This window comes from Mytilus californianus, unplaced genomic scaffold, assembly GCF_021869535.1.
Source record: "Mytilus californianus isolate M0D057914Y unplaced genomic scaffold, xbMytCali1.0.p SCAF_34, whole genome shotgun sequence".
NCBI lineage: Eukaryota > Metazoa > Mollusca > Bivalvia > Mytilida > Mytilidae > Mytilus > Mytilus californianus.
The window spans coordinates 2,259,598-2,274,762 of record NW_026262684.1 but is presented as its reverse complement, the minus strand read 5'-3'; positions in this window follow the sequence as shown (position 1 = coordinate 2,274,762).

Sequence of the window (15,165 nt, the reverse complement as noted above, 5' to 3'; positions counted from 1 at the left end):
ATAAGGCATGCATACGTTGTGCCTCTAGCCAACGCTCCATTTTATTTAAGTGTCACTCTAAAAATGTTTATATTTGTTTCAAGTCAACTCACTTTGCATCTCGTCATGATGTCTTACTTACAATATTTAAATCGTTTCCGAAAAAGTATAATGTGTCTAATTTCGTTTTTGCGTCTTTATATAGTGAACGAGACGGTTATTCCTAACGTTAAACAAATGGATAGAGTATTTTATTTGACATTCGTATTTAAATATTCTAAATGGTAAATTTCACCACACTGCTGGTCAATTACAATTACAAATAAATGTAGAATCATCGAACACAATTAGATATTAATAGAAAACACAATACTTAGCATAATATAAATTAATATTAACGTACACGGATATTGAAATAATAGACTAAGGTATTTCATTATGTTGTTTGAAGTCCTTTATAAAACCATCCATGCACTTTACACTGTTATTCAACACAGAATAAATATCGTTAATATACATGGAACGATGGAGGATCTCTTTTGTTTACTTATTGTATCTCAAACTTATTACCCCGATGTGGGTTTTTTAAGTTGTGGTTCTATTTACGAAACGTTAATCGTGAATGAATAATAAGATAAGCCCTTTTCGAATCGAGGGTCCAAAATAGGATCGGATCAAAACAGCTAGCAACATACCATAATTTACAATTTCAAAGAATTGAAGTGCTTTTGATCGATTTCCTCTGGTTAGTAATCAGACATAATTTTAGTGGAAATCCAAAACTGTCAGAAACCGGAAAAGTTCAGATGCAGTAAGAATTTGTTTACAAAACAAGTGCATATCTCATTTATCTACAGTGGCCGTTATTGCCTGTAAATTTATTTTTCGTTTTCATTTGGCATTTTTTATACCGTGGAGAAAAAAAGGGGTCAATAGCTTAACGTACGATTTTGTTCATGGTTCTATTTTATTCTAATAAGGCATGCATACGTTGTGCCTCTAGCCAACGCTCCATTTTATTTAAGTGTCACTCTAAAAATGTTTATATTTGTTTCAAGTCAACTCACTTTGCATCTCGTCATGATGTCTTACTTACAATATTTAAATCGTTTCCGAAAAAGTATAATGTGTCTAATTTCGTTTTTGCGTCTTTATATAGTGAACGAGACGGTTATTCCTAACGTTAAACAAATGGATAGAGTATTTTATTTGACATTCGTATTTAAATATTCTAAATGGTAAATTTCACCACACTGCTGGTCAATTACAATTACAAATAAATGTAGAATCATCGAACACAATTAGATATTAATAGAAAACACAATACTTAGCATAATATAAATTAATATTAACGTACACGGATATTGAAATAATAGACTAAGGTATTTCATTATGTTGTTTGAAGTCCTTTATAAAACCATCCATGCACTTTACACTGTTATTCAACACAGAATAAATATCGTTAATATACCTGGAACGATGCAGGATCTCTTTTGTTTACTTATTGTACCTCAAACTTATTACCCCGATGTGGGTCTTTAAGTTAGTGGTCTATTTACGAAACGTTAATCGTGCATGAATAATAAGATACGCCCTTTTCGAATCGGGGGTCCAAAATAGGATCGGATCAAAACAGCTAGCAACATACCATAATTTACAATTTCAAAGAATTGAAGTGCTTTTGATTAATTTTCTCTGGTTAGTAATCAGACATAATTCTAGTGGAAATCCAAAACTGTCAGAAACCGGGAAAGTTTAGATGCAGTAAGAATTTGATTACAAAACAAGTGCATGTCTCATTTATCTACAGTGGCCGTTATTGCCTGTAAATTTATTTTTCGTTTTCATTTGGCTTTTTTTACCGTGGAGAAAAAAGGGATCAAAAGCTTAACGTACGATTTTGTTCATGGTTCAATTCTATTCTAATAAGGCATGCATACGTTGTGCTTCTAGCCAACGCTCCATTTTATTTGTGTCACTCTAAAAATGTTAATATTTGTTTCAAGTCACCTCACTTTACATTTAGTTATGAATATGCTTGACATTTTCCCACTGAACGTTAAGGGAGCAATCAATTAATCACCTTCATTAAGTGATGTATAATAATTAGTCTTCAATGTATAATTGTCTTAAACAGATTTCACAACAATCCTTTTTTGTGCTGAGGTCTTTCGATATGAATATTAACTTATCATTGAACTTTTACAATTTCTAACTTAGTCAAATTACGTAGTATTTGACTGTCGTCAATTAACATTATTGTCGCTATATACTAAATTTTGCTTTGATCTTTTTTTTTAAATACTTTTTCATATCACGCTACTAAATTGATATAGGTTTTTTAGTCCATTAGATAAGGGTAATGTTTGACGTCATACCTCTACGTCTTTGACGCTACCTAGTAAAATGGATGAACATATTACCAATTGTCTTTGATCCGGTAGATTTTCTACAACGTTCTGACTTCATCAAATCATAATGGACGCCTTTCGAACGCGTATTATAGGTCCGTTTTGAAGTACAATAGTTCTAAATGTTCCTATTAAAATCGAAATAAATTCTATAATGCCATGTTCTATGCTCATTTTAACAAGGGTACGCATTATAAGTGTCAACATTTTACAACTCACAAAATCTTGGTATAAAGTTATTGACAAATATAATGCCTACCCATGTTGAAATGAGCATAGAGCATGGTATAAAAGAATTTCTTTTTAAATAATCTAGGATTATCTTACTGCGTGTCTATGAGGATAATCTACATAGTTTTTCTGTGAAATTCTTTATTAAAATATACTTAAATTTTGCTTTGATCCTTTTTTTTTAGATAATTTTATATCCCGCTACTCAATAGATTTAGGTTTTTCTCAGTCCATTAGAGAGGGGATGTTTGACGTCATACGTCTATGTCTTTGACGATACCTAGTGAAAAAACAGCGATGGACATATTACCAATTGTTTTTCGTCTTTATCTCATCTTGGGTCTATCGTTCTTAGATGAGATTGAAGCTGAGAAACCCCTACTTGTTTGAAAAACAAACTGGAATACTTATGTGTTATTCTTCTTTCGCTTCGAAAACAAAACATGTTCTACTTCATATAAAACACAGGATGCGCGTGAATCACGTCGCAATTGAAATTTATCTTTGAACGACGACGGATGAAGCAGTTTCCATCTAAATATTTTATATCTATTATCATCTAAAAATGTAAAGATAAATTTCAATGTTTCATATGCTAGATTAGTATTTTCTAGTGTCAAATATGATTTCCATTTTAAAAAGCAAATAGGTGTTTGTATTTCCTTTGTTTTAGGTAAGAAGTTATAAATGTCATGATTATTGAGGGTTTGGATAGGTTTTTTGTTTATGATGTTAACATTTTTTTTTTTATTTATATTAACTTGGGTATGTTTAGATGGAGAGTTTTTGATGATATTGGTCGACTGTTTTGGAAAAGCTTTCTTCAGCTTTGTAAGCTCAGCAATTCAGTTTTCCTTATATTTTAGTTTACTTAGTATGATGTCTGAGGATATGTTTCCGTCTTTATCTAATAAATCATTTATAACCAGATTGTTGCTTTGTATCCAGTTTTTAAACAGTAAACATTTATTGTTGATGTTAATATATTTATTGCCCCATATTATTTGTTTCCTTATTTCCCAAAACATGGTAGGATTTTGTTTTGTTTTTTCTTTTGCTTTTATCCAGGTCTTTATTAACTGCAGATAAAAATCTGGGATTTGTTTTATTATATTTTTTTCAATAATATTTATATTGTCTATATTCATCTTGAATATTAAAAATTTATCTCCTATCTTATCCAGAAAATATTTTGGTATTATCTTCCAAGTTTGTTCAGCATTTTCTTCAAACAATAATTGTTTAATCCATTTGAGTTGAATTGTTGATATATAAGTATCTATACAAATCATTTTTAATCCCCCTTCAGTATAATTTTGTGACAAAGTATCTCTTTTAATCATATCTCTCTTTTCCATTCCAGATATAGTTATATATCATAGTTTTAATGTTTTGTATAAAATCATTTGGTAATATCATATTGCTTGCTATATATATGTTATATTTGGGAGTATGAGAGACTTCACTACAGTTATTCTTCCTTACATGCTTAGCTTTCTTTTTGACCACATACTTATAATCTTTTCAATTTTATCAGCTTGTTTTTGACAATAAAGCTTTTGACACTTTTCTTTATTATGGCCAAAATAAATGCCTAAACTTTTTATTGGTTCTTTCGTCTTATTGATTCTTTCGAATTTATCTTTATTATGTTTAAGTCTGCCTAGCCAAATTCCTTCAGTTTTAGTTCTATTTAATTTCAAACCAGAGAATGAGCCAAATGTTTCTATTGGGTTCATGACTAACATGACTAAAGATATTTCCTTTTTGGATTTTAAAAATAAGGTTGTATCGTCTGCCAATTGACATATTTTTATACTACAGTCTTTTCCATTTAATTAAATTTGGAACCCTTTGACGTTTTTTTTTAGATCTAATTATGCATGCTAGTACTTCCACCGCTGGTATAAAAATCAGAGCGGACAACGTACATCCTTGTCGAATTACACGACAGATCTGAAAGGGGTTTGATATCCACCCATTATTTAAAATGCACCCTGATATGTCATTATATATAGTCTCAACCCAATGTATAAAATTTTTTTTAAATCCAAATTCTTTTAATGTTTGTATCATGAAAAACCTTTCAATTGAATCAAAATCTTTTGAAAAATCTAGAAATAAAATTGACCCCTCTGCATTGAAATTTTCAGCATAGTCAATGACATCTTGAATTTGTCTAATATTGAAACCAATGTATCTATTTTTTACATAGCCCTTCTGGTCGGCATTAACAATATTGGGTAAAATTATTTTTAGTCTTTGTGCAAGCGTATAAGCAAGAATTTTAACATCTACATTTAATGAAGTTATTGGCCTATAGTTATCCAGAGAATTTGATTCATTCTTTTTAAAGATCAATGAAATTGCCCCCTTTTTTGCGAATTTGTCAAACTTTTCTTGTTATAGGACTCATTATATACTTTGGGTAGTAACTTTTGGATTTGGGGCCAAAATTTTCTATAAAATTCTACATTAAGTTCATCTAAACCTGGAGCTTTACTAGTATTTAGTTTCATTTTAAACACTGCTTCTGTGATTTCTTCTGATGTTACTAGCCTTCTAAACTATTACTATCTTTATCTGAGAGTTTTTTTTTCTATTTTAGTGTTTTGAATACGCTCTTTAGTCTGTAATTTATAAAATTGAGAATGGAAATGTGGAATATGTCAAAGAGACAACAACCCGACCAAAGAGCAGATAACAGCCGAAGGCCATCAATGGGTCTTCAACGCAGCGTGAAAATCCCACACCCGGAGGTGGTCCTCAGCTGGCCCCTAAATAAAATTGTGTACTGGTTCAGTGCAAATGGACGTCACACTAAACTCCAAAACATATAAAGGAACTAAAATTAAAAAAACATACAAGACTAACAAAGGCCAGAGGCTCCTGACTTGGGACAGGCGCAAAAATGCGGAGAGGTTAAACATGTTTTGTGAGATCTCAACCCTCCCCCTATACATCTAGCCAATGTAGAATAAAGAAACACATAGCAATACGCACAGTAAAAAACAAAAGAAACTAAGCAAAATGACAATGATACATAAATTAACAAAGGACTACTAGCAGTTACTGACATGCCAGCTCCAGACCTCAATTAAACTGATTGAAATATTATGTCTTAATCATATGAAAATCAGGTACAATCCCTCTCGTTAGGGGTTAAGTATCATACCATCATAAAATATATGAGAAGAACATAACCCGTATCATGCCAACAACTGCTTTTAGAATAAATGTTTATTTCCGATGCAAAGACCCTATGAGTGAATAAATATTAATACCAAAATATGCAATCCTTAATAACCTGACAACAGTATCGTAACTATATCCCTTCCGAATAAGTCTGTTTAAAGGTTTGGTTCGCTTTTGAGGTGAATGCCGACATTTTTGTGCTTTGTAAAGAATATTACCATAAAATATTGGATGTGAAATACCAGAACGTATAAGATGTCTGCATGTTGATTTATATTAACGAATGATGTCCTTGTGCCGATGATAAAATTTAGTAAATGTTTTGACTAGTTTGTGATATCGAAAACCCTGGTTTAATAATTCAGTAATACAGAGATTTCTTTCGTTGAAATCAAATACGTTTTTACATACACGAGCAAATCGAACAAGTTGAGATATATAATCACCATAATATGGTGACAAGGGAACGTCACTATCTAAAAATGGATAATTAACAATAGGAAATGAAAAATCATCTCTTTTATCATAAATTTTGGTATTAAGTTTCCCGTTCATCTGGATTTGATGATTTATATAGCTTTCCATAATATTTTACTTCTTGTTTTAGAATTTCAGTTTGATCTGTTGTAATATTGCCATCATTGTTATACAATTCTATTATAGTTTTATTTACTTGTCTTGATTTTTCTAAGTTCAAGAAAAAAGCAGTATTTTTTTCACTTTCTTCTATCCATTTTGCTCTTGACCTTATTTGAGCTCCTTTTGATTTTTCAAGGTATAATTGATCTAAATGTTCAGTTATATTATTTATCTGTAAAAGTAATTCCGAATTATTATTACTCTCACTTTGATCTAATTTAATATCTAGCTTATTGAGGTCTTCTTCATAAGTTTGAATTTTATCTCTTTTTTGTTTTGCTTTTCTTTTGCAAAAATCTAAACTTCAGCTTTAAAGTTATCCCACAATATACCTATATTTTCTGCAGTTTTTTCCTTGTTTTCGTAATATTTTATTAGTTTTTCTATATTACAACAATAGTCTCTGTCATTCAGTATTGAGGAGTTTAATTTCCAGTATCCTTTCCCTTTGTTTACTTTTTGAGTCCTGATGTTTAATGAAATACCGTTAGGGTCTGTTGATTTTAATATGATAGGCCTTATATCTACATTTGACTACTTGTGATCTACAGTCTTTACTTTCAAGGAAGAAGTCAATTCTAGTTGCTTCTAACCATGATTTTTTACGCCAAGTATATTTAATTTATGCGGGGTTTTTCTCTCTCCATATATCTATAAATTGAAATATTTTATGAGCGTTTTCAGCCCGTGAACTGGTTTGTCAAATTTATTTTTTGTATCATTAATTGTTAGAATGTCATTAAAATCTCCTCCCATTATAATTTGTCCTAAGCTTTGTTCTTGAGTCCAGTCTTTTACTTTTTCAAAGAAAGCGTATCTTTTGTTTTTTTTGCTATATTTAGTGCATATATGTTTATAAGAGAATAGACATTATCTCCTAGTTCAACATTGATTAATAGATAACGTCCCTCCTGATCTTTAAATTCATTTATAATATTATATTTTGTTTGTTTTGAAAACTAAATAGCTACACCTCTTGATGCACTACTACCCCAACTATGAAATATTTCTCCTGGAAAGTCATAATTTAAATTGTCATTCATACTCTTGGTGAAATGAGTTTCTTGCAACTTTTATTTTTGTTTACAAACTTATTTTTGCATTCAATACATATAATGTGACATCTTTTTTGTCGCATTGATTTCATTAAACCACATGCCGACTAAATATTTTTGTACATTATTTTTTGTTTAAACATTAGAACATTGTCATAACAATGTGATATTTACAATTTAAAACATACATTGTATATTTTATTTGTTATTGTGTCATAATACTATTCTTGGAGTTACTTTTTCTGCTTTTTTGAACGATTCTCTCTCTGAAGTAATTCTTCTGGTGGTGTTACCGGTGACTTTTCAAATACATTTAAAAGACATTTTACATTTGTTGACTTTGGTGTACTTGGTTCTTTTTCACTTGTAATATTTGATGTTTTAACTACATAGTCTGACATATTGCTTTGAGTTTGATTCTGTTTTTTGCTTTCTTTTTTCCACGTTTTTCTTCATTTCCACTGACACTGTCCTTTGGAATGTTTTGGGCCAGAATTGACTGCGATGGATTTATATTGCCCTCGTCACTTAGGATTTGTATCACCTTCTGATTTTCTTCATAATTTTGATTTTCTTTGTTTTCTGTTGATTGACTATCAGTTTCATTTCCTTCTTCGTCTCGTGTTTGTGTTTAGATGATTCATCCTCTTTCTTTCCTCAGATTCTGAACTTTCTGTATGGTCTGTGTGTTGTTCCTCCTCTGAGAACATACCTTCCGTACACGCGTCTTGCTTGTGACCCAACTTCCAACATCCTTTACATTTCTAGTCGTTTTCACACTTACTCGCTATGTGTCCTTCTTCAAGACATTTTCTACAAATTATTTTCTGGGGACGACACTGTAGTTATTATAATTGAAACACATCCATTGTCGTCTATTAAACGGATATTCTATAATGGTCAATCTACTCGTGATGGCGTCCATAAAATTTACGGAGAGACGATTTCAACTTCACCACTTGGAACTTTTGGTTTAATAGCGTCCTTGTGTTCAGCAACCCTCTATCAAGGAACCCATGATAGGCAATACAAGCCTGCAATATTGTACCATACTATTAGTTAAATAGTGTGCTTGTGACCTACGATATATATGGGGTCAGTAAATTCCATATGGGGTGGGCAACTACCCCCTTTGATAAGATTAATAGTATACAATTATGGCCCTCTTTGGAGAGGATTATCCAAAAGCTAAATATAACGTCCTCGGGGAAATAACCCTTAGCTCGTTGACTACTAGTATTTTGATATATCCGAACTGTTTTATTACTGTTGGTAACTGTTTCATAATACCGAACACAAATTGGCCTCACCGGTCGTGAATTATTGGATTATTCACCGAATGGTACAATTTGGCTTCATTTGCGGTAAATAATAACTTAAGGTTATTCACCGAAGACGGTTCAACTTGTCGAGGTTGCTCATGGACCTGCTAATTTATAATAAACAAATATCCAAATTGATTCTCGTCACATGATCTTTCATTAACCAATAGATGTAATCAATAATACTGTGAAGTACGATAACATAAATATCTGGTGAAGTAAAATTAGAACCGTTTATAGTATTTCAACCATATTATTAAAAACGGTATTTCACATCCTAAATTTTACGATAACATTGTACTAAAAGCGCGGAAATTACTACGTGATCCATGTAAACTCATCGAACCTTTAAACAAACTTATTAGTAAGGTTATATTACCAATGTTGTAATTAGATCTTTGAATATAGTTTACATTGGCACTAATATCGATTTTGTCATCAGCAAGTTAAAACATAACTAAATTTGTATTCTTTTCAAACGGGATGTATAAAGACACATCCACGTTCATTTTTATCTATTAAGAGGTTAACTCTTAACTATCCTACTGCCTGTCGATACATTTATTTTTTGCATTGCACAAGTCATATCTTCTTTGACTGTTCATGACGTTAAAATACTAAATCCCTGGGATGTGTTTTAGTTGATTTTAGTCTCTGATGATGTTTTATTATTAATTATTTTTGGCTTTTAACTAGCTGTCAGCAACTGCGAGTACTCTCAAATCGTACTTTCTTGTTAATTTGACCTGTTGATACTATTTGTAATGCTTTTTTGTTATTAAATGTTTACTTATTCAGGGTTATATCTGGTCTATATACCAGCTTTGATAAGAGTTTGGTATTACTTTAAATTTTCACTTCTTCGAACTATGAACATCAAAATATAATTTTGTAAAAATATTTCCTTTCTCCTTAAGTTTTAAGCTGTATACCTAACAACAAAATAATTTTCATTTACCTGTGTATAATATCATTGCAAATGGCGGATTTTGGTTTAAGTTTATTGTTGATTTTTTTCTGAAATTGTTTAACATTTCAAAGCGGTATAATACTATTACTTTAACTATTCATCCCTTATTTTATTGATTTTGTATTTACATTGTATCATAGATCAAAATTGTTCGTTCAGTGTATGTTCATTTGTGTTAATTTGTCTTTTGATTGAGTTAAGCTATTTCAATTGAAATTTTATAGTGTGTCTTTCTATGTTGTGATGTTACACTATTAATTCAGATAAGGGTGAAGGTTTGGTACCCTTAAAACGTTTAAACCCGGTTCAATTGTTTGCATCTGTCCTAAGTCAGGAATCTGATGTTCAGTAGTTGTCGTTTGTTGACGTGGCTTATAAGTGTTTCTCGTTTCTTATATATATTAGACCGTTGGTTTTCCTGTTGGAATGGTTTTACACTAGTGATCTTTGGGTCCCTTTATAGCTTACTGTACGGTGTGAGCCAAGGCTCCGTGTTGCTCATGGACCGTACTATGACCTATAATGGTTTACTTTTATAAATTGTGACTTGGATGGAGACTTGTCTCATTGACACTCATACCACATCTTCTTATATCTATATATCGGGTCTATACCTCTGTTTGTTGGCTGAAAGTCCCCAAGGGTATCACCAGCCCAGTAGCCAGACAAAAAAGGACAATTGCATAATAATAATACGGATATTGTCTTGATTTAATTTTACTGCTATAAAGTTTTAGAAATCGTTTAAGATTAAGGAGTATTTTCATATTTGGCCTCGAGCATCACCGAAAATACCCCAATTACCGAAATTGCATCTTGTGCAATCAGATATGTACCGTTAACACTAAAGATATAAAGCGTATATTCTGTATTTGCATACTTAAAGTACTTATAATATTTATAGAAAATAAGGTATACAAGTACGTAGATTGGTATGATTTCATACTCATTGCATACATTGAAAGACCTTTGATTTTCTTCACAATTACATACGAAAATTTCAATAAAACCTTGAACGTACGTTTGACCCATCACAAGTAGGTTTTCAGCAAGTTTACTGATCTCAGGAAGTCAACATGGCGGCTCCTTGGTTACCGAATGTCAACAGTGAATTTGACGGTAGCTTACGAGAAAAAAATGTAAATCCAAAAAAGGCAAATGTTTGGTTTCATAATTAAAAGAATCAATCACATTTTTTCTAACGATTATTTAAGAAATGATTCATGCAAGCTACAGATTTAGTATATTTTGTTAACATTTATCTAACAGTGGGTAAGATAGAACAGCCATACACACGGCTTATCCATCCTCGTTTAATTTTTTAATGACTGTATTTGTCCTATTAGAATCGAAATAATTCATGGAAGCCATAGATTTGTTGTAAATTTATACATGGCCTGGGCCATGTGTAAATTTCCAACAAATCTATGGCTTCCATAAACTATTTTTTAAATATAGACAAGCAAGGTAAAACCTTTATGGGAATTCACTCTGTACAAGGTTTTGCAAATGAAACTACACGTTGAAATGTAAGGTCTTAATTTAGCAACAATAAACATACAATTTATGTATAAAATGTTATGCTATATATTTTTGATAAATGGTTTGAATATGGAATTAATAAAATCATTTTTGTTTTTCAAATACAAATGTTAAAATAAATACAAGGTTGAATTTTTTCATCTGTTTGCTATGGTAAGAACAAAAGTTTGATGTTTACCAAAGCTGAAAAAATCTTTGTTCAATAGAAATCTAAACCCCCTTCCAAAGATGAATTTTCGTAAGAACTCAGTATAAGGAATTCATATCAAACAGACGTTAGTAATCCCAAGATTGCAAATGCTAAAACCGTAAAAAATTATACAATTATTTATACAACAAAGTTTATGAAACAGATGAAGACATTTCTATTAAAAAATTCAAAATGTTGAGACAAATTCAGAATGTTTAGAATTATGTTTAGGAGAAATCAGAATGTTACGAATCTGTCTAGGAAAATTTAAGACAAAATTCAGACAAAATCAGGCAAAAATTAGTCGTTTTATAATTTAATGTACTTATGTTAACGAGGCCATTATAAGGCATTAGTATTCCATGGTTGTTAACTTACACATGTGAAGCTTAAATAAAATATAAAAATTAAACAAAATAAAAACTGCATATTCTTTTTCTTTTCTTTACTTTTTCTAGTTTTTTTTTCAAAACACATTAAGTATGATATACATACAAATTTTATAAAAAGTCACATTGCTTTTATTACAACATGTATAATGTCAGATAATCATAATTAAGTTAATTTTTACAATACTTACAATAACGACTTTCTTACGAACATTTTGAATTTTCTGCTGTAAACTAATTCATGCTAATTGTTTTTTTTTTTCTTTTTATAGTAGAGAAAATTTAAATAAGAATGCTCAACTTCTATGTTGCAGCATTTTATCAGCACAAGTATGTGGAATATGTATTTACCGGTGAATACGATAGTCAAAACTAGCGTTAACTTAAAATTGTTTATTATACGGAAGGAATTGAACAAATGGTTTCAAGTGGAAAAGATGTAATCATACGTTTAGGAGTTCTATGGACACGAGTAGGTTGACCGTTATGGAATATATGTCACGAAGATGACCCGGGATATGTTCCAACCAAAATCCCGACCTCTTTTCCTCGATTATCACTCTGAATGCGTACCCAACATGAACAGCATGACGAATGCCACTTGTGAACTAGTGTCTTCATACTCTTCTGGAGCACATGATATCATCTCCAACGTTTTGGTTCGATCATGTTGCTTTGTTGTTAGTTTTATATGCTATGGATGGTGGAATGTTTGTCTTATAGTCGTCATTCGTTGTTTTTGCCAGGATGATGTAAGTTTATCTTCAACAGATGTGTTTTGAATGTTCCTTTGGTATTATCTGATTCTTTATTGTCAGATTATTTTAAGTTTACTGTTTAGAACCTCATTTCAATAAGCAAGTAGATGATTACAGAGTTTTTTTATTTAAAGAATGTATTAAACACATTTAAAGAAGAAATGCAAACATATAAAAGAAGCATAACCTATGAATAACAATATATAACATGTATTGCTATTACAGTAATAAAAAGAATAGATGCATTATTTGAAGCAAAATTTAGCTGGAGGCAAATATTTGTTTACTCCTCTAAAGTATGGAAATCCGTCCATAATCTTGTTGATCGTGGGCGTTCTAACATACTATCAATACACAATGTGGTTATTGGCAATAGCGGGAATAGCTGCATGGTAACTAAATCGGATATTTTAACAATTGTCCCTTTCGCTGTTTTTGTCGTTGAGTTGGTGGTTCATTAGCGGATCCTTCTCATTATCTTTTATTTATGTCTACGGCTCATTGATATGGATTTCAGAAGCATCAAGTCGTATTAGTTAGTCGACGAAACAACTATATATACATAATACAGAATATTGTTTACATCTTAGACACCTGTAATTTTTTTTAGTTGACACATTGTTCATCCTCTATTAGCGTGTATAACATGAAAAAATTGTCACGTTCTATTTCCAATATTGATGTACATTCATAAAGCAACTTAAAATCGAGCTGGTGTCGATGACTATTGCGTGTGACACCAGATTCATCATCAGAACTTGATTCGTTTTCCCCAACTTGTTTGTTACCACAGGCCTTACCCCTTTTCTCACTTGATTCCTCTGTTTCGCTGTCATCAGAACTGTGTGTGTCTACGGGTGATTGATTTTGAATTTGTTTTATTCTGTAATCAAGCATAAACAGAAGATTTGTTACTTTAGAAATTAGTTTGTAGTAATTGTTTGATTATCTATAAAACGTGGTTCATGTTTATAGACGTCCTTAAGTTTCGCCATTACATCCTTGATTATTTTGTCAGATCTTTTTAACCACTTCTTTTCCTAAAAACGAGATTTATCAAAATATTGAAAATAACAAAATATGAAGTGTATGTATACGAGTCCCACTTTTCCTGCAGGAAAAAAAATCATACGTAGAAAACGGATGATGCGCGACTATTTCTGTATTTTGCTGCGTCAAACAAGTCGATAAAGTGCTTTCAGCTTGTGTTCGGTTACTGCATACTTTCTACTACTGGCACGTTATTATACACACTTATATAAAGCTATAGTTGAATTCAAGACATTTTGTTAGTCTCTTAGTATCATTTGTGTGTACTGTTGTGTTATTGTCACACAATATTATTAATTTTTACACATCGAAGATTTTTTCTCTCTATAAAATAACCCAAAAACATGATATTGACACGGAAATACAATCATTAATTTGTAATGCATATCGGTCTGAAGGGCTATAAATTTTGACTTGGATGGAGAGTTGTCTCATTGGCACTCATACCACATCTTCTTATATCTATTAAGCTGTATGGAGAATAATGGGTAAACATTATATAATAAAGAGCCAAAACAATGTAACACATAGAAAAATAAGCCTAACAAATAAAGAATAGATAATAATAGAGTGCTGATATTTAAAGAATAGGGGATAATGAGCCCAAATGAAATAAAGAATACAGACAAGTAGCCTTAAAATTAAAGGATACATAAATTGAGACACACATACACATATACAGACAGTTATATATCATACAAGTGCCTGAAATAATATAATATCAAAACAGGAAGCCAAGAAACAAACTGCATGCTTTTAACATGTTTAAATGTTTTAAATTACTTGGTCGCTCCTACCACTGCTCAAGGACGTCTCGTCATTAGTCAGCACTTTTGTGTGGACACGAAGTTTCATTTATATGTTCATTTTTATATTAATTTACTGCATGCAAATGTTGAATTGTTTGAATAGATGATGGTTTTCTATCGTAGGTATAGATTGCATTATCCTCATTTAAGACAACTTATTTTTTAATTGATCTCAAGTTTCGTATTTCGTTTGACCTTCCAACCGTTTTAATTTGAGCGTTAATGTTAGTCTTTTGTAGACGAATCGCGCGTCTGGCGTAAATATGTTTAAGCCTTTGTATATTTCATGAGTTATCACAAACAAATGATCGAGCAAATGTACAAGATGAAGGTGATGTTATCTACAATCTACAAATGTGTGTTATGGTCATAAATTTTACGGACGCCATCACGAGTTGTTTTACAGTTATGGAATATCCTTTTCACAGATGACAGCGGATATGTTGCAATTGTCGTAACTAGAATCCCATCTCCCATCATCCACCCCCACCCCCCCCCCCCCCCCCCCCCAACCATGTGACCTACCGAATTATACTTATGACCGGATTTGAAATAACATAAGGAAAATGGTCATTGCCACATGTGGAGCAGGATCTGCTTATCTTTCCGGAGCACATGAGATCAC